The 18,504-nt window shown below is 38.7% G+C and overlaps 1 long non-coding RNA gene across 1 annotated transcript in view; it reads right to left on the bottom strand.

The window, feature by feature from the left end:
* LOC141514145 (uncharacterized) overlaps positions 1-17,714 on the bottom strand; it is a 345,149-nt gene extending 327,435 nt beyond the window's left edge. Inside the window, exon 1 of the long non-coding RNA XR_012475953.1 lies at positions 16,914-17,714. This is a non-coding gene — a long non-coding RNA (uncharacterized LOC141514145). The remainder of the gene's footprint in view (positions 1-16,913) is intronic.
* Positions 17,715-18,504: the final 790 nt, after the last annotated feature.

The raw sequence follows: 18,504 nt of genomic DNA, 5'->3' as shown, positions 1-18,504 counted from the left end.
ACAAGTTAATAGCTTTCCCCCTAATCTTTGGAAAGTAAAGGGGGAAAAAACAACAACTAGATAGTCTTTCTTCAGCTGAAAGAAATCACTTACTATTATGGCCTGTATGGATCAAGAGATCCTCCACTAGGATTCCCTTAAAAATAAAATGATAGCAAGCCAGAAATGTATGCATGCTCTGGCTTTCTCTCTCTCTCATATGGACACATAGGCACCTCTCCCTGTTTGCTTAGACCCCTGCTTTCTAACACAAAGTCTTTATTTGTCTCCCTGCAGGGGTGAAAAGAAAGGGGGTTTTGTCCCTGTCCCCCCCACCATCTGAGTGAGTTTATCTGACACCCCAGCACTCTTTGCAAACTGAGTGTCCAAGTATAAATGCTCCCCTAAGAGTTACTTGGCCTGAGACAGAGAGACCCTCTTCAGAGGAGAATAAGCAGCTTGTTCCAATGGTCTTTTAATATGGGGGGTGGGGTGTCACCAAGGAGAGCCCTCCAATGCATTCTCACAGAAGGGTCTCTGTCCTGAGGTTACAATGGAGTGAATTCTTAAAGACACAGAAGCTGAAAAGAGGAAGGAACTTTGTTTTTCCTTTTTAAAAGGGAGGTGGGGTGGGGTGGGGGAGGGAAGGAAGGTCCTCTTTTCCTTTAGAATTTTTGTTCTTTTTTTTTTTAAGAAGTGGAGTGAAAGAAGGAAGAATCCTTTTTTTTCTCAGAAATAAAGTTGTAACTAAGCATTGTTATGCCTCCTCAAAAGCAATTTAACAGTAAGCAAATCAGAAAAACTATTTCATATCCAAGATGACAGAACTAAATTCTACTCCTGTTTAGCTCACATACTTCTATTTGTTTTCAGGTTCCTTGGGTTGCCTAGATGTTAACCCAGGAGCAGATTAGAAAGAATTCCATCTCTAACTAAGCAAATGGCAAATATTGTCTTTTAAAAGGTCTATATATCTTCATATTGTAGCTTGAGCCAAGATATCCACTTGGGAGACTACTGTCTAGGCCCTGTCCAAATATTCATCCTTGATGTAGGAGCAAGGGAGATTGCTTTCAGTGCTGATTTGTTTGAGTATATTATTGGAAGCAGAATCACAGGAGAAGTCCTTACCTACCATGAGCTTCAATTTTACTGATATGTCATCTTAAGGGACTTTTATCGTTAAGTACAGGGGTAGGTAAGTGGTACAATGGATAGAGAACCAGACTTTGAATCAGAAGGACCTGAGTTCAAATGTAGCATGAGATATTTAGTAGCTATATGACTCTAGGAAAGTCACTTAACCCTAATTGCTCCCCCCCCCAAAATAATAATGTTAAGTAATATTCAGAGAACATTAAGAGAATTAAAATAAGATCAAGGCCTAGAATGACTATTCATATAAAATGGGTCTTTCTTCCTATGCTCTATCCATCTGGAAGACTACTCCAGAGAATATCAAACAGACAGACTAAAATAACAAGGATAATTTCACAGTAGAATAATGAGAAATAAGGAACATAGAAGAATGGGATTTTTTTGTATCCTCTAGTCTAACCTCTCAGAAAATAACTCAGAGAAGTTAGGTAATCATAATAGTAATAACATTTATATAATGCTTACTATACATAGAAACTTAGTACTTTATAAATAATATCATTTGATCTTCACAACAAACCTTAAGCTGTCATTATCCCCATTTTACAGATGAAAAAACTGAGGCACAAAAAGACTTTCAGACTCTTATCTAGGATCACATAGTAACTATCTAAGCCTGGATTTGAACTCAGGTTTTCCTGACTTCAAGACCAGAATTCTATGTACTAGAAGGAAGACTTACTCAAGGCTAAACCAATGGTTAAGCAATTGGGCAAAAATTTGAACTTCTGACTTCAAATCTAACATTCAAATCCACTGCACCACAGTGCCTCTCACAATAGGAAATCACTTGTTCTTGAACCATATTTGTGTGGTCTCCCTCAAAGGCAGATGAATGGGACCTGGATTTCAGTACTCTGCACCTACCCCTTGTTCTCTTCCAAAAATACTGCACACATTAGGGTTAGAACATGGAAGGGAAACTTCAAGTTAAGTCAGGAAAATAGAAGCCTCTGCTCACACCACTTGGTTAGCTGAGAGTTACCAAAACTGAAATGTTTTTTTCCAGTAAGGAAGAGGACCATTGGATAGCTAGGTGACACAGTAGAGAGCAGCAGGTCTAGAATCAGCAAGATTCATCTTCCTCAATTAAAATCTGGCCTCAGATATTTACTAGCTGTGTGATCCTGGACAAATCCCTTAACTCTGTTTGCCTCAGTTTCCTCATCTGTAAAATGATCTGGAGAAGGTAATGGCAAACCACTTTAATATCTTTGCAAAAAAAAAAAAACCCAAATGGAATCAGAGTCACCCACAACTGAATTACAAAGAGGATCATTTAGCCTAACCATCCATCTGTCCTGCCGATATACCCTCAAGACCACTAAGTATTTTCATCTGACCTATTGATACACCTTAAGGATCACTGGAGCATTTCAATCTACCCCAAATTCAAACTCTCTTATATATGTTGCTTATATCAGTCAGAGTATAAACTCTAATTGAGCAAGCTGTCTTGCTATTTCCATTTCTATCCTGGAGTTTAGGGGAAAGATATCCCCATACATAAATGTATGCAGAGTTTGGTACATAATAGGTCCTTAATACATGGAGTGTTTCCTCTCTTTTTTCTCTCCTTTTCTTGCTTTCTTTCTTCCCTTTCTTTCTTCCTTTCTTCTTTTCTTTCTTGTTATTTCTTCCTTTCTCTCTTTCTTTTGCTTTTCTAGGGGTGGGTACCTCTACTAAGCTACCTATTCTTTTTCTTGCTCAGGACCACATGACACTAACCACAAAAGATAATTGAGTCCTGCTTTTAATATGGTTGGGAAGACAGCTGTTTAAATATAACTAGAAAACAAAGCAATAATATATAAAGTAGGATCATAGATTTAGATCTGGAAGAAACTTTATAGGTCACTGGGTCCAATACCCTATTTTACAGATGAGATGAGAGGTTAAATGATCTGCCCAAGATCACACAGCCACTAAGCTTAGACAGAATTCAAACTCAAGCTTTCCTGAGTCCAAGTCCAGTATCCTGTTCATTATCATTTGAAATAGTCAAAATAAGTTTTACAGAATAGGAGTTGAGCTTTTGAGGAAACCAATCCTGGTTAAATGATGACTGAAGAAAACATCAAAGAATAAATCAATCAACAAGCATATATTAAATCTTTTCTATATGCCAAGCACTGGTGATTCAAATACAATGTATGAATGCCCTACTTCTGACAGGTTTCAAAATAAAAAGCAACAAGCTCACTCCTTTCTTTCCCCACTTCTATTTATTAATTAATATCATGGGTTTTTTTCAGCTCACAAACTCAACAGGGTCCCAAAGTGAGGAGCCCAAACCTCTAAATCAGATTCTAAAATTAGAAGAGAACTTGTAGGCAAACTAGTCAATTCTTCTCATTTTGTAGATGAGGAAACTGAAGGCTACTGAGGTTAAGTGTCTTGCCCGAGGCCATACAGATACTAAACAATAGAAGTGAGAGTTAAATCTTGAACCTTTACCTTCTTTCTTTCTTTCTTTCTTTCTTTCTTTCTTTCTTTCTTTCTTTCTTTCTTTCTTTCTTTCTTTCTTTCTTCCTTCCTTCCTTCCTTCCTTCCTTCCTTCCTTCCTTCCTTCCTTCCTTCCTTCCTTCCTTCCTTCCTTTCTTTCTTTCTTTCTTTCTTTCTTTCTTTCTTTCTTTCTTTCTTTCTTTCTTTCTTTCTGGAGACAATCTGGGTTAAGTGACTTGTGCAGCATCACATAACTTTTAAGTGTCTGAGGCCAGGATTTGAATTTAAGTCCTCCTGACTCTAGAACCTGTGCTCTATCCACTGTGCCACCTATCTGTCCCTTGATCTTTACCTTCTAAGATTTCTCCATAACTCCCAGCCTCTTTCTATATGTCTTGTTTAGGGAAAGTAATATTCAGAAATTAGACCATACTACCAGAAAAATGGAAATGAAATTTCCATTTTTTCATCCTTAAAGCCAAACATAGGATGCTAGATGCAGTCTAATGGTGTCAGACCATTTGGAACTATAAAAATTCAAGCCAAGACTGAGGGGGAGGAGAAAAACCAATCTAGTTACTTCTATTTTTAAATTATTCCTTTTCAGTGATTTGAAGTACCCACTCTCTTTCATCTGTTCCAAAAATTATATACTTCTTTGCCCAGGAAAAAGTTGTCCAGCTGTTAAAACCAGCCTAATCTATGTGACCGTGAGGTAACCCTTAAGTTTATGTTTCCCTTCAGTAGCTAAATTTTATGACAGGATGCTTCAATTCAGATACTATGGAAAAGCCTAGACCCAACAAATTAGGAGCTATCTTAGATATATTTTTCCTCTTCAATGATCTCTGTGTATATATGATCTGTGTGTACACAAGTAAGGGTTTGTGAGTGTGAAAGTAAGAGGACAGAGAGCCAGAGAGAAAGAGAGAAAGACTCTAACTAAGGCTTGGAAATCACTTCTTAAAAAAGCAATACTTCTTGCTTGGCCATCTGTGTTTTAATTAAACTTTAAACAATCTTAATCTTGCCTTTCTAAAATGAACAAGTGGTTTCTTATTCTATGAAAGAAGCAAATGTAAAGTCCATTATCCAGTCATCAAGTCCATTTGAATGGGACACACTCCTCAACTCCTAAATCCCTCTCTTAAGGATACAGAAAGGCCCTATTTCCTATCTGATCAATGTTAGAGATTGAAAATATCCTTGTATATCAGAGTTCATAATAAAATTTACTGGGTGCTGCTCAGAGTAGTTGAGATTGTTCTCCTCCAAAAAAAAATGTATTTAATCAAGAAATGTGATCTATCCATGTCTGTGAAAAAAAATGTTCCAAATCACTAATAATAAAAATATGGTGGGGCGGCTAGGTGGCTCAGTGGATAAAGCAACAGCCCTGGAGTCAGGAGTACCTGGGTTCAAATCCCATCTCAGACACTTAATAATTACCTAGCTGTGTGGCCTTGGGCAAGCCACTTAACCCCATTTGCCTTGCCAAAAATCTAAAAAAAAAATGGCAATTAACCAACTCAGGACTTCTATACATCAGACTGAAAAATGACATTTGAAGGATTTGTGGAGGCACAAATATTCCTGTACAGTTAGTTTGACTGTGAATTGACTTAACCCTTACCTTCATGTGTCAAGTACCCAAAATGAAACTCATCATTTTTCCCTCTAAGACTTCCCATCCTCCAAACCTGACAATTTCTACAAAAGCCATTATCATCCTCTCAGATTCCCAGATTTGGAACCCAAGAGTTATCTTTGACACTACTCTTCCTCACCTCCCATATTCAATTAACTGCCAAGCATTATCTACTTCCAAAAGAGTTCTCACATCTGTTCCTGCTTTTCTACCCAATTCCAAGGCCCTAAAGTTTAAACTAATGACATAACTTTAGGATTAGGTCTCCTTCCTTGTCTTGCCTTTTCTCCCTAATCTATCATCCACAAAATCCATGAAAAAAAATCTCCTCAAGGTATAGATCTAAGTATATCACTCCACTGATTAGAAGTTTTCAACAATTCCCTATTGCTTTGATGAAAAAATATAAACTCAATAATATTATTCCAAGATAACTTTCCAACATTTTCTCGTTTCTTCCACTTGAAGTTCCTGCCAAATTGGACTGCTGTCTGTTCTAATACTGTCTGTTCTCTTTCTCTTGCAGTTCTTTTCTCCCTCCAAGACTCAGTCAGGTACCACATCCTCCACGAAGTCTTTGCCAACCTTTCCCTCCATTACTTAATATTATCTTGTACCTAACCTAAATGTGTTCATTTCCCCTGTAGAATGTAAGCTTTTTGAGGGAAGATGCCTTTTCTTTTTTTTTCTTCCTCTTTATACTCAGCATCATATCAGTAGGTATCCTCAGGATAACTACCATCCTTGTAACCAAGATCAAAAGAAATGTAGTAAATTGGGAAACAATTTTTACAACTAGTATTTCTGACAAAAGACTTGTTTCTAAAATATACAGACAACTGAGTCAAATTTTCAACAAAAACAAGCCATTCCTCAATTAACAAATAGTCAAAGGATATGCAAAGGCAATTTACAGATGAGGAAATCAAAGCAATCCATAGTCATATGAAAAATTGCTCTAAATCATTACTTATTAGAGAAATGCAAATTAAAGCATCTCTGAGGTGCCACCTCACACCTCTCAGACTGGCCAATATGACCAGGAAAGGACAATGATAAATGTTGGAAGGGATGTGGGAAATCTGGGTCACTAATGCATTGTTAGTGGAGCTGTGAACTCACTTAACCTTTCTGGAGAGCAATTTGGAATTGCACCCAAAGGGCAACAAAAATGTGCAACACACACACACACACACACACACACACACACACACACACATATGTGATGGAACACTATTGTTCTATTAGAAACCAGGAGGGATGGGAATTCAGAGAAGCCTGGAAGCATTTGCATGAGCTGATGCTGAGTGATATGAGCAGAACCAGAAAAACACTGTGCACTCTAGCAGCAACATAGGGGTGATGACCAACCTTGATGAACTTGTTCATTCCATCAGTGCAACAATCAGGGACAATTTTGAGCTACCTGCAATAGAGAATACCATCTGTATCCAGAGAAAATTGTGGAGTTTAAACTAAACAAAGACCAAAGACTATTACCTTTAACTTAGGAAAAAAACTGTTATCTTATTATGCAATTTTGCTATCTCTTATACTTTATTTTTCTTCCTTAAGGATATGATTTCTCTCTCCATCACATTCAACTTAGATCAATGTATATCATGGAAACAATGTAAAGACTAATAGACTGACTTCTGTGGGGGTGGGGCAAGGGAAGCAAGATTAGGGGAAAAAAATTTAAAACCCAAAATAAATAAAATCTTTCTTTAAAAAAAACTACTATCCTGATAGTAGAAATGACCTGATCAGTCATTTCATTCATGTTCAACTCTTCATGACCCTATCTGGAATTTTCTTGGCAAAGATGCTGGGATGATTTTTCCATTTCAGATGAGGAACTGAGGCAAACAGAGAAAAGTGCCTTGCCTAGGATCATATAGCTGGTAAGTGCCTGAAGCCCAGTTTTAACTCAGAAAGATGAATCTTCCTGACTTCAGGTCCAACCCTCTTCCACTGCACCACCTGCTTGCCCCATCCTTGCACAAAATAGGTATTTAACAATGGATTATTTAATTCATGCATTTCTCATCTAGGGTTCCTGAATTTGTGAATGTATGGGATTTTTTCCTATATTTTTCAATATATTTGAATATGTCTATTTCAATATATTTGACTATTTCAATATATTTGGTCTCTTTTGTACTTTGTATATTTTAAATATTATTTTAAAAGAGGTACAAATCTTCACCAGATTGTCCAGTGGGGTTAAGAATCCTTGATTTAATTGAATTACATTCCCCAATGAACTCTATTCCATGGATGACTTTATTGACCTTAGCTTAGGGCATCTCAGATGGGAAAATGACATTCCAAAAACTAAGCTAACTCTCATGGGGTAGTGGGAATGATTCTAGATTTGGAATTGGTGGACTTGATTCCTCTGAATGTCAGAGCTGCCTATGTGACCTCAGGTAAATCACTTAACTTCATCTCAGTTTCATCATCTGCAAAATGAAGGACTTAAAATTAGATGCTTCTGAAGTCACTTCTAGCTCTTGATTTATGGTCTTATTCATCACAGTGTCTGGCACATAGTATGTCATTAACAGAGATTGTCTGATTATGTCAAAAAAGAATAATCCTCAGTATAAATGAATTAAACCCATTGCAAAAGACTCACTGGAAGGCTTGATTTAAAAATCCAAGGGATAGGTTCCCAGATTCCCTTATCCTTACCATATGATACATCCCAGGTTCAATTATACATCTAAACCAAGATATCTTTACTTGGGACCCACTGACCTTGGTCCAAGGTCCATAACTTAGGATGGGAAAATATTTTCACTAGTCACTAACTGAAATTTAGCATTTCCTATAATTCTGTAAGCTACAAATTGCAGGAGTATTAGTTTTTACCAGCCAGCCAAGGGTCCCTAACACAAAAGTTAATAATCCCTATATTATATACACATATATAATCTCTTTACTGTCACTCTATGTGTATATATATATATATATAAAATCTCTACATATATAAAAATAATATAATATAATAAATAAATCTACATATATATATAAAATATATAAAATCTCTACAACATACTATCACACTAGTTACTAAACAGACTTGTCTTTAATTTCTTGCAAAAACTTGCAAGAGCTAGGTCCCAGTATACAGACTGAGAGGTGGTATTCTACAGGTGCCAGAAGCCACATTCACTATTGCCAAATTCATAAACCTCAAAGTCCCAGAGTGCAGTCAAGCCACCAAAATGATAGTTTTACCCCTCACCAAAATAGTCCTGGGGAAAACCACATATGAATGATGTATGCTAAGTAGATGTTTGAGCAAATATAAGGAGGCCAGCTCTGAAAATGACCAATGAATTAAATCCAATCCCAAGAAAAGAAACATACCCCCAAACCCAAAAGGCCAAAAGAACACAGAACACTGGAAATGCAATTGCAAAGAAAAAGGGGAAAAAGTAAATTCCAGAAATGGGCCACATGTCAATTGTCAAAATTTGGAGAGAGAAAAAAAAAGAACTTAAGTCCTCTGGTTAACCTCAATTTCACTTTTGTTTGGAAACAATTAAAAATCCAAATACTGGATTTTCCCCATGATAACTTGAAAATTATCATATATTTAGAAAAAACAACCCCTCAACTCAGGCTGTTAGCATAAGATGAATGTGAGATAGAAAATAAGGAGAATAAGGGGAAGGGAAAAGAAATCTAATGTGCCACTAGAACCCCACTGCCATTGTCATGTCTCAAGGCTCAGAGAATTTAGCTAACTGGTAATGTTAACTCTAAAAAGAGAAAAAAAATGTAAAAAAGAAAAAATGAGAGAACATGTAGCTGTTTATCTGTCCAGAATCTCTGATGAGCCAGCCATTTCCAAAGTCAGGAAAGATGAAGTTCAAAATGCACAGAAAGACTTTGCTCAAACTATGGGGCCCCCTTGATAGAGAAGAAGAGAAATAGGGGAAGGCAGAGGAAATTAAAAAACTTCATGAAGCTACAAAGGCTGCCTGGGATAAACTCAATCTGTCCCCTGGGGCTAATAATGGGAATTACTACAAAAGCCTAATCCCACTTTAAGAACTTTTCATCCAAAAGGAATAATGCTTAAGAGAATGTCAGATCATAAAACAAGAAGTTTTCAATCAGGTTTACATTGATAATGGTATTTACAGCCATAGGTTCCTGTTGGACCATTTATGTTTAAAACATAGTCCTGATGAATTCAACTCCCTTCCAAAGGAGTCTATCTTTTTAAGGCACCAGAAAATCCTTCTGTCTGACTTTTCACCTTCACCAAGTGTAAAGATCATTTATTAATAATCATTTTGAACAGGATGGCTTGTTAAGGGGGAAAAGAAAGCAGATGTATTCCCCCCCCCCTCCTGCCCCAGTTGAAGCATGTCTTATACATAAAAACATTACTTTGCACCAAAAATAAATTGGTAGGTTGAGAACAGGGATCACAGAGCTCCTATCTGACACATTTACATCTGTGACTTTAGTTTTTTGGTTGTTATTGTTTCACAGATGAGTCATGTCCAATTCTTCATGACCCCATTTGGATTTTTCTTAGCAAAGATTAATGGGGTGATTTGTCATTTCCTTCTCCAGCTCATTTTACAGATGTGGAAATTGAGGCAAATAGAATTAAGTGACTTTCCTGGGTCACACAGTTCTAAGTCTTCCTGATTCTAGAATGGTCACTCTATCCCCTGTACCACCTAGCTAACCCTGTGTGACCTTAGGCAAGTCATAACTTGAAGATAGTCACTGAGGTCCTTTTCAGTAATGACACTATGATCCTTTAAAAAGCCAACTCTAGAGAACTCTAAATATGTCAAAATTTATCCCAAAATATTTAAGAGATTCCTACAAAGAACACTAGTACAGGAATTAGGAGAACTGGTCCTACATTTTACAGATATGTGCCTTTGGACAAGTCAAATTCACCTTCCTGTGTGGAAACTAAACTATGTGATCATCTAAATGGGGGGAGGGAGTTAAATGTTATTGTCTATACACTTTGTAAAGCACATATTGATAATAAAATTATATTTCATTTTAAATTAATGCTTTTACCCAAAGTTGAAATAGCAGTTAAGAAATCCAAGTTCTATCCACAACAGTGCTCCAAGTCTACTTTTTTAGTCAAATCCCTGTGGTTTCTCAGAGATTAAAAAAAGGAAAATGTCCCTCCACATCTTTTTATCTCTGAGAGTTCAGCTACCCATGATGAAAAGTCAGACCCAATAAGGATAATTCTTCTCTCAGACCTCATCACAGGCCCTAATTCAAATAACTTCCTCACAGCTACCAAGGTGATTTTCCTAAAGCACAGATCTAACCATGTCAGCCTCATGCACATTAAACTCTGGTGGCCACTTATTTCCTCAAGAATCAAATATAAACTCCGCTGACATTTAAACCCCTCTACAACCTGGCACTTCCTATATTTTAGAAATTTTTTTTAGGTTTTTTCTTTTTTTGCAAGGCAATGGGGTTAAGTGGCTTGCTCTAGGCCACACAGCTAGGTAATTATTAAGTGTCTGAGGTCAGATCTGAACTCAGGTACTACTGACTCCAGGGCCAATGCTCTTCCTATATTTTAAATGGTCTTAAATATTACTCCTTTCTAATTACTCTATAGTCCAGTCATACTGACGTCCTTACAAAGAATGGTGCATTTCCTGTCATAATGCCTTCTTACTACCTCCAATGCCTGGAATGTATAGCTTCCTTCAAGATTACCACCTCTGGAAGGAGATTTTTTCCAATTTTCTTAGCTGCTAGTGCTTTCACCTCTTAAGTATATGTGCCTTCACATATATACCTTATAACCAGTATGTATGGATCTATAAACCAATTGATTTACACATTGTATCCTTGAGATCAGGAACTTCTTTTACTTTCTTTTTCTTTTTCTTTGTTACATCTAGCCCTTTGAAAAGTTCTTGGCACATAGTAACTTATGTAATAAATTCCTGGTCATTTATGAGCAATGGATGGGCATTTTGGTTGCTTTTTTGGTATAATTCAAAAATTAATTTCCAGAATGGGAGGACCAAAATCACAGCTCTAACAAGAGCATGTCTGTCTTTCTACAACTCTTCCAAAATGGACTAGTCCTAGATTTAGTCACTTTTTACAATTTGTTGCAGTCATAGAAACAAAGAACAAAAACCATCACTTACCATAGCCACCTCAAAAGGCACCAGAAGTCCTTCTATACACACACACACACACATATATGTTTGAAAGGCAAAGCTTGAGACCCCCACATGCTTTCAATATCTCAGGCTTAGCAGAAGACCTGACCCCAAAATTTAATTTGTTCAATTTCCTTGGTTCACTCACTTCAAGTTGAAATGTCAAAGGAATAAAGAAAAGATGGGCTTCAGATGACTGTAGACATACTGAGATCAGTCCAGTGGATTAGTCAAGGATGATCTGCAACTGGCCATCTGAAACAATGCACTGGCATCTCCCACAGTATAACTTGGCAAGGGAAACTTGCTAGATGCCATCTACCACAGGTCTCTACCAGATGTACTTCCTAGAGGAAGAAAGGCCATCCTGCCTATATTGGTGGAATGAAGCATGAAATCAGCTTCCCACTCTCACATTGGAGGGGGAGGGGGAAGAGGGGTTCTGGGAAGGGTCTGGAAAGAATGAGAATTAGACCTAATGAAAAGCCTCTTAAAAGTCACCATGGGTCACTGGGTCTTTCATAAACTGAAAAGAAGGTTCACAGTCTGATTTATTCCTGAATCATCCAACAAGGCAATCCTCTCATCTTCACTAATATTCAACTACTTTTGTGGTAGCAGCAAATACAAGTGTGCCTCTACTTTAATAAAACCCTACATTGATGAAATTTGAACTTACAAATAAATAAGAGGATGTTCATTCACATTCCAAAAGGATTCTTCCATTTAAAAAAAGAGGACTCTATTCAGCCTGCCTCTAAACACAGCATCCCTAAAATTTGATTTGTCAAAATTGATTTTACCTACAACTTTTCAGGAACAATATATTATAAGAAATAAGGTAGAACTATTCTTATTTTGAACATTAGGTCAGTGGTTTAGGGCATTCAGTAAAGAAAAATCTAACTGCCCCCACTGAAGGTCAATTCCAGTCACTTCTTTCCTCTTACTTCAAGCATGCTCTTTGGAAAGGAAGCATTCAATTTAATGTCAAAGAAGAATCAAAACAATCAGCACCCTCAGAGTTAATACTCACTGTACCTACAGCATGGTGGACCAGGTTTCATCTCCACTGGGAGACAAATAGCCAAAAGGATTCAAATCCGACCTCAAACTCTTATTAGCTGTGTGACCCTGGGCAAGTCACTTAATCTCTGTTTGCCTTAAGTCACTGAAGAAGGAAATGGCAAACCACTCTAGTATCTTTGCCAAGAAAACCTCAAGGTCAAGTATGGTACATGGGGTCATGAAGAGTTGGATACAACTAAACATCAAAAATTGGTCTACAAGTAGTTATTATATTAGGCACTGGGGTTACAGAAGCAAAAATTAAACAGATCTTGCCCCCAAGAGGAACTCATATTCTATCAAGGATAGATTCAGTTAAACATATATAAATAAAATAAATACAATATTTTGGGGGGAGGGAGGAATTAGCAACTGAGAGCATATGGAAATTCTCTGGTCAGTGCTTTGGACATAATAGGTCTTCAATAAATGATAAGTTGAATACACACACACACACACACACACACACACACACAAACAAATTAAGACAAGGGATCACTTTCTTCAAGTGATTTAACAGTCTAAAAGGTGGAGCAAACTGTTCACCAGTAATTTAGCTCAATGGACTTGAGCAAATCATTTCCTATCTGTGGGACATCTCTGTTTCCCCGTCTATAAAATAAAGATGGAAATGGGATTAGATAATTCCTTGATCCCTTCCAAACTTAAACTAAAGTATCAGTCATTAAACATTAAAAAGGTTTTGTGACTAATGCTTAAGTGCCACAGGTCGGATTGGGTTAGCCTAGGGAGGCTTCCTGTAAGAGGTGAACTGCAGTATTTTTAAGGAGGGCAGGAATGTGGTTAAGCATCTTGGAATACTTGGCAGTAATCAGTAACTGTATGGGAGGTAGAGTTAGAAGGCTAGTGGAACTAGTGCTGGAAAGTCACTCCTAGCCAGGAGGTCAAAGTAGGGACCTTAAGCAGGATTTTTAAATTTGACTCGGGCACCACCACTCTCCAAAAATAGAGTACACTGTAAACTGTAAACATAAAGTAAATGCAGGTGGAAAGAGAAAAGACAAAATACTGACTGAAAGACCATGCTGTCTTAAAGATCCAAAGTTGTTAGTCACAACATCTTTAATTTCCCCTCCTCTTTTACTCCCCTCTCCCCTCCACTTCCTGTTATGCTTTCATTTGTGCTTGGCTGGTTATAGAAAACATCTAAGCCAGAGGGGGGGGAGCAAGTAAGACAGAGAATGAATCTTTCATTTTGCAAGTATTACTGCTGTGGAAAGTTGGAGTGGGGGAGGTGGAAGGGTGGAGAATCTGGATTGTCACAAGTTAACAGGATGTTGGGGGGGGGGGGAATTATGTCTGGGAGACTATAGCCTAGTGGCTAAAGAGCAACAATGTCTGGGCAACAAAAGCATCTTTTGTTGAAATTTAAGTAACCTCAAAACTTCCTTATCCCAAACAAACAGCACGCAAGCAACCACACTGGACTCCTGAGAGACAGAGTTGTACTCAAAGAGCAGACAGCTCTAATTTTCTTGTGTGTTATTGGTTGGAGGTCTAGACCAATGTGGTCTTTTTGTTGTAGGGGGCAAGAGAAGGGCCTCATTCATGGTTTTCCTCCAAATTCACACAAGAGCAGTCTTATGCAAATACACTCTCAAACTCTGTTCTTAGGCACTCAGAACTCCCTGAATCCCATCACAACTTGCTCTCTTCACCCCAGATCACCCTAGGAAACCCTCCACCCTTGATACTCCACCAAGAATAAATTCCTAGAAGGAAAAATGTGGCAGTGGCGGAGGGAGGGAAGTCCCCAAACCCACATCAAGGAAAAGACATGTTCCTTTAAATCTACAAAGAACCAAAATATCACATGACAAGGAAATGAGGTATTTGGGGGTTTTGCAGAGTTAGCACTCCTGGTCCACCTGCTATTCATTCTGGCATGAGTCACCTGTTCAGTTCGAGTCATACAAGTGCATGAAGAAAGCAGGTTTGGTTGCTCAGTCATCATACTTGCACATACTACAGATGAAATCTATCAGTTCCATAGTGGATTTATCAGAACAGATTGGCTGGGTGAAACTTGATTTTAATTGAAATTCAAAATTTCCAAAGGAGAATATAGATGTGGCTATTTCACCTTGTGTCAGGTCTAAATAAAAAACTCTTTTTCAAGGCCCCAGAAGGCCCTGTTAGGTTTTGTTTAAATGGGGTGGGGGAAAAGCAGCAAGCAGTTTAGAATACAGGAAAGCTAATTCAGACTACACTCCTGATTTCTCTTATCAAGACCCACAGGGCAGAATGGCCAGGTCAATCAAATTCTACTATCTGATCAATTTTAAAATCACCCCAGAAGCCCAAATTCAAATGAGTAAACCAGTATGCCAAAATGATTTACTGGATGACCAAACATCATCGCTGGGTAGATCAACTAGTCTATTCTGTAGATGGAGAAATAATCCCAGAAGGGGGGAAGTGACTTGCTCAGACCTTGAAAAGAAGTTCCTTAGGATTCTCAAGACTTTCTACTACTGGGTGACCCTGGGCAAGTCACTTAACTTGTGTCTGTTTCAGTGTCCTCACATGTAGTAACACCTTTCTACCAGGGTTGTTGTGAGAATCAAATGAAATAATATTCTTAAAGCACTTCGCTAACCTTAAAATTCTATATAAATGTTATTTGTTATTATTATTAAGCTGATACTATTATGATTACCATGCTTATCATGGACGCCCTACTCTTTGAGTAGAAGAGGAAAAAAAGTAAAACCAGGCAAGATTAGAACACAATGTTGCATTCAGGTATTAGTCTAGTAAGTAGGTAGCCAACTATTTGATATCATTTTAAGGATACCCAAGAGTGGATACAAAAATAACACATTTATAAAATCTAGAACCCCAAGAGTAGATACAAAAATATCACATGTACAAAATCTAGAAACCCTAAAATTCCCATCATTATGCTGATTTCTTTGGGATAAGATATTCTCTACAAAAATTATTTGTAACCTCTGCAAACTTAACTAGACAATGTAACATTAGCCCCAGGAGTGGAATATTTATATATATGTAAAAAAATTCTTCCCCAGAGAAGGCTGTGCCTACAGATCTTGATTTTAAAATGGTATTTTGGGAAAATTTAGGAAGACTGGCCTATCTGTACCCCAGGGGAAGAGATAAAAAAAAATAGCATGTCCATTTTCTTTTTTAAGGACAAATATTGGGAAAAAGAAGTAATAGATACATATGGGATATGTCCCTCGAAACTTTTCACCTTTAAACAGTCTGGATCAGACTTTTAAGGAACTAGATTTTCACCAAACCTACCTGTAAGGCCATTTCTCTTACAGTTTTTCCTTTGTCCCCAAACGTGGGGTGGGGGACGGGGAGGGAAGGGTACAGAATAAAGAAGTCCTATACTGGAAATTCTGGAATGCCCTGACAGTTCCCTCACCATTCCAGCCCATTTAATAAACACATTTATTTTCCCTATTGAGTTGCCGAGCTTTCAGGGTAGGAAAACAGAGAACTCCTTAGAATCTGAAAAAACACCTGCCTTCCTTTTCACGTAAATATTTTGAAAAGGGATTGGTGAGAGGGGGAGGGGAGAAGTAGAAAAAATGCTTAGTAATTGAAAAAATTATATAAAAGGTAAGAGGGTACAACTTTAAGCTCCAGATATACCCAAAACATCAAATCAATTCCCTTTCTTTCTCAGGATCTTGACGCTCTCTAAGCTCTCCCCCTTACTCCCCACTTCCCCTTGCTCCCGACAATAGCAGCAGCATCCCAAAACCCAGAACAAAACTCGAGTAGAACTTGGGAGCCAGGTGTGGGAGAGCACATAGAACGTCCATCCAGGGCGCCAAGAGTTGGGAGTCTCAACAGTGGGTTGGCGCTGTTTGCCCACGAATACAGCACCTCTGGCGAAGTAACGGACCTGAGAAGGTGGCAATTAGGAAAATAGCAAAAAAGGAGAGACCCGGTGCAAAGTGAAAGCCTGCAAAGTGGAAGGCTCCTTCTTTCTTAGGAAGCACTAAACTAAGGACTGCTGGCTGTTCCATGCTCAGTCACTGCCTAAAGGTCATCGCCTTGTGCAAAAGGCAGTGGAGAGTAGGCAGAAAAGGCACTAGTACCTGTTAAAGGAGGTGGAAGAGGTAGGGTAAGGGTCCAAATCTTGCATTCAGTCCCAGCAGAACCTGTTTCCCAAACTTCTTTATCTGTCACCTGGACTGCATTTCTGACCAAATCCGTAGCCGAAATGGGGGCGGGGGGGGGGGGTCCAGGAGAGATTTGTTCTGTACAAAGGCAAGGGTGGTGCGGATGACCTCAAGGAAAATACTAGAGCCAGACGGAGAGCTTTCTAACCAGACTCCAAAACCCCCGCTCAAAGTTACTCAACAGTCCCCAAAGTTAAGAAAACAAAATCACCCTCTCCAGTTCCACAGGAAACTTACCTGCAGGTTAGGGGTCTGACGGGCAAAAGGAAGTCAAAGTTCAGCAAAGAGGTAAATCCACGGGAGCCAGAATGTCGGGTATTCCTAGTCTGGTCAAATTGTACCAATAATCTACAGAGGAGTACCGCTCTAGGGTACGGAGTAGGGTACAATGGGGAGAGAGGAAAGCCCCGATTCCATCTCGGTAGCAAACTGGATGAGTGACCCCGACACCCAAGAAAGTGGGAGTCCGGGAGGGAGGGGACCCCTGTCCCGGACCCTCTCCATGCCCCTACCCCCAGGGAGTGATGGAGTCAAGACATCTATTCTTTCCGGACCTAATTAGGGAACCTGAGAGGCAGAAGGTCCCAACGCGAATCTCTTCGTGCATTGGTCTGGACTCAGGGGGCACTACTCTGGGCACCGATGGTGAGACGCTAACGAGGTCCACCGGGAGCCACCGATCACCAGCCTGGAAACAGCCTGGGGAAGGCAGGGTCATTTCCCACCCCGAGCAAGCCTGAACTTCAGGCTTCACCAGCACGGAAAATCCCAGTAACCCAGCCGGGAGCTCTGGGAACCGAATCCCTTCAACATTCCCATCCCATTGTTTTTTCATGGTCAAGAATGCCCAAGAGAGAGGGCAAGCTAACTACAGTCGCGAAATTTCCTCCCCTTGGTCCCAGAAGAAGCTCCAGACAGCAGCGAACAGATTCACAGTGCTGAGTTGTAAGTCCAAAACCTGAGAAGCCAGGAGACCAGAGTCTGGTCACAAGCTCCGCGCCCCTGCAGCCTGTTCACTCTGAAGTATCCTAAGCCATACTAAACTTATATACCCCTTGGCAGGCAAGCTTCGGGAAGGAGGCGGAGAAGAGAGTAGACTGCATGGAGGAGGGAAGGTGATTGCATGGTTTCCTGGGAGTTGTAGTTTTATCTCCCATTAGTTTTATCTGTGGTAGCACAGACCTCTCGGAGTTCAAAGGCGGCACCATCTTTGCATCATATTTACATATATCATATTCACAATTATTAAATAAAATTGATTTTCATCATCACCAAGAAAAAGTGATTTTTAAAAAATCTTACAAAGAAATATATTCCAAGGAAATAATTTTTAACTTAATTTAATTATTTTGTTACATTTTAAGTTTGAAACTGTCTCCCTCTCTCCTTCCCCACACTGAACTAGAGAAGGTCACCATTTGACACAGATAGATATAGATATAAAACCATACCAAGCAAACTTCTATTAGTTTTTCTCTGGAGGTGGATAACATCTTCCTTCATAGATCCTTTTTAGTTGATTTGAATATTTATAATACTCAGAACAACTTAGTTCACAGTTGTTCTTCAAACAATATTGCTCTTGGTTCTGTTCATTTCATTCTTCATTATTTTATGCCAAGGAAATCATAAAAAAAGAGAAAGAGCTACTTGTTCCCAGCTAAAAATCCTACCTTTCAAATGAAGCTTTTCCTGAGTCCCCCCACTACCACCTTTCCTCTTTATCTCCTTTAAATTAAGTCTCCCCTACTAGAATGCAAACTCCCAGAGAGTAAGGTCTTTTTTTTTTCCTTTGTATTCCTTTGTTTAGTAATATGGCAAGTCCCTT

This window comes from Macrotis lagotis, chromosome 2, assembly GCF_037893015.1.
Source record: "Macrotis lagotis isolate mMagLag1 chromosome 2, bilby.v1.9.chrom.fasta, whole genome shotgun sequence".
In the NCBI taxonomy this organism is placed as follows: Eukaryota; Metazoa; Chordata; class Mammalia; order Peramelemorphia; family Peramelidae; genus Macrotis; species Macrotis lagotis.
Note: the sequence above shows the minus strand (reverse complement) of the source record. Positions and strands in the feature narration are given on the sequence as shown.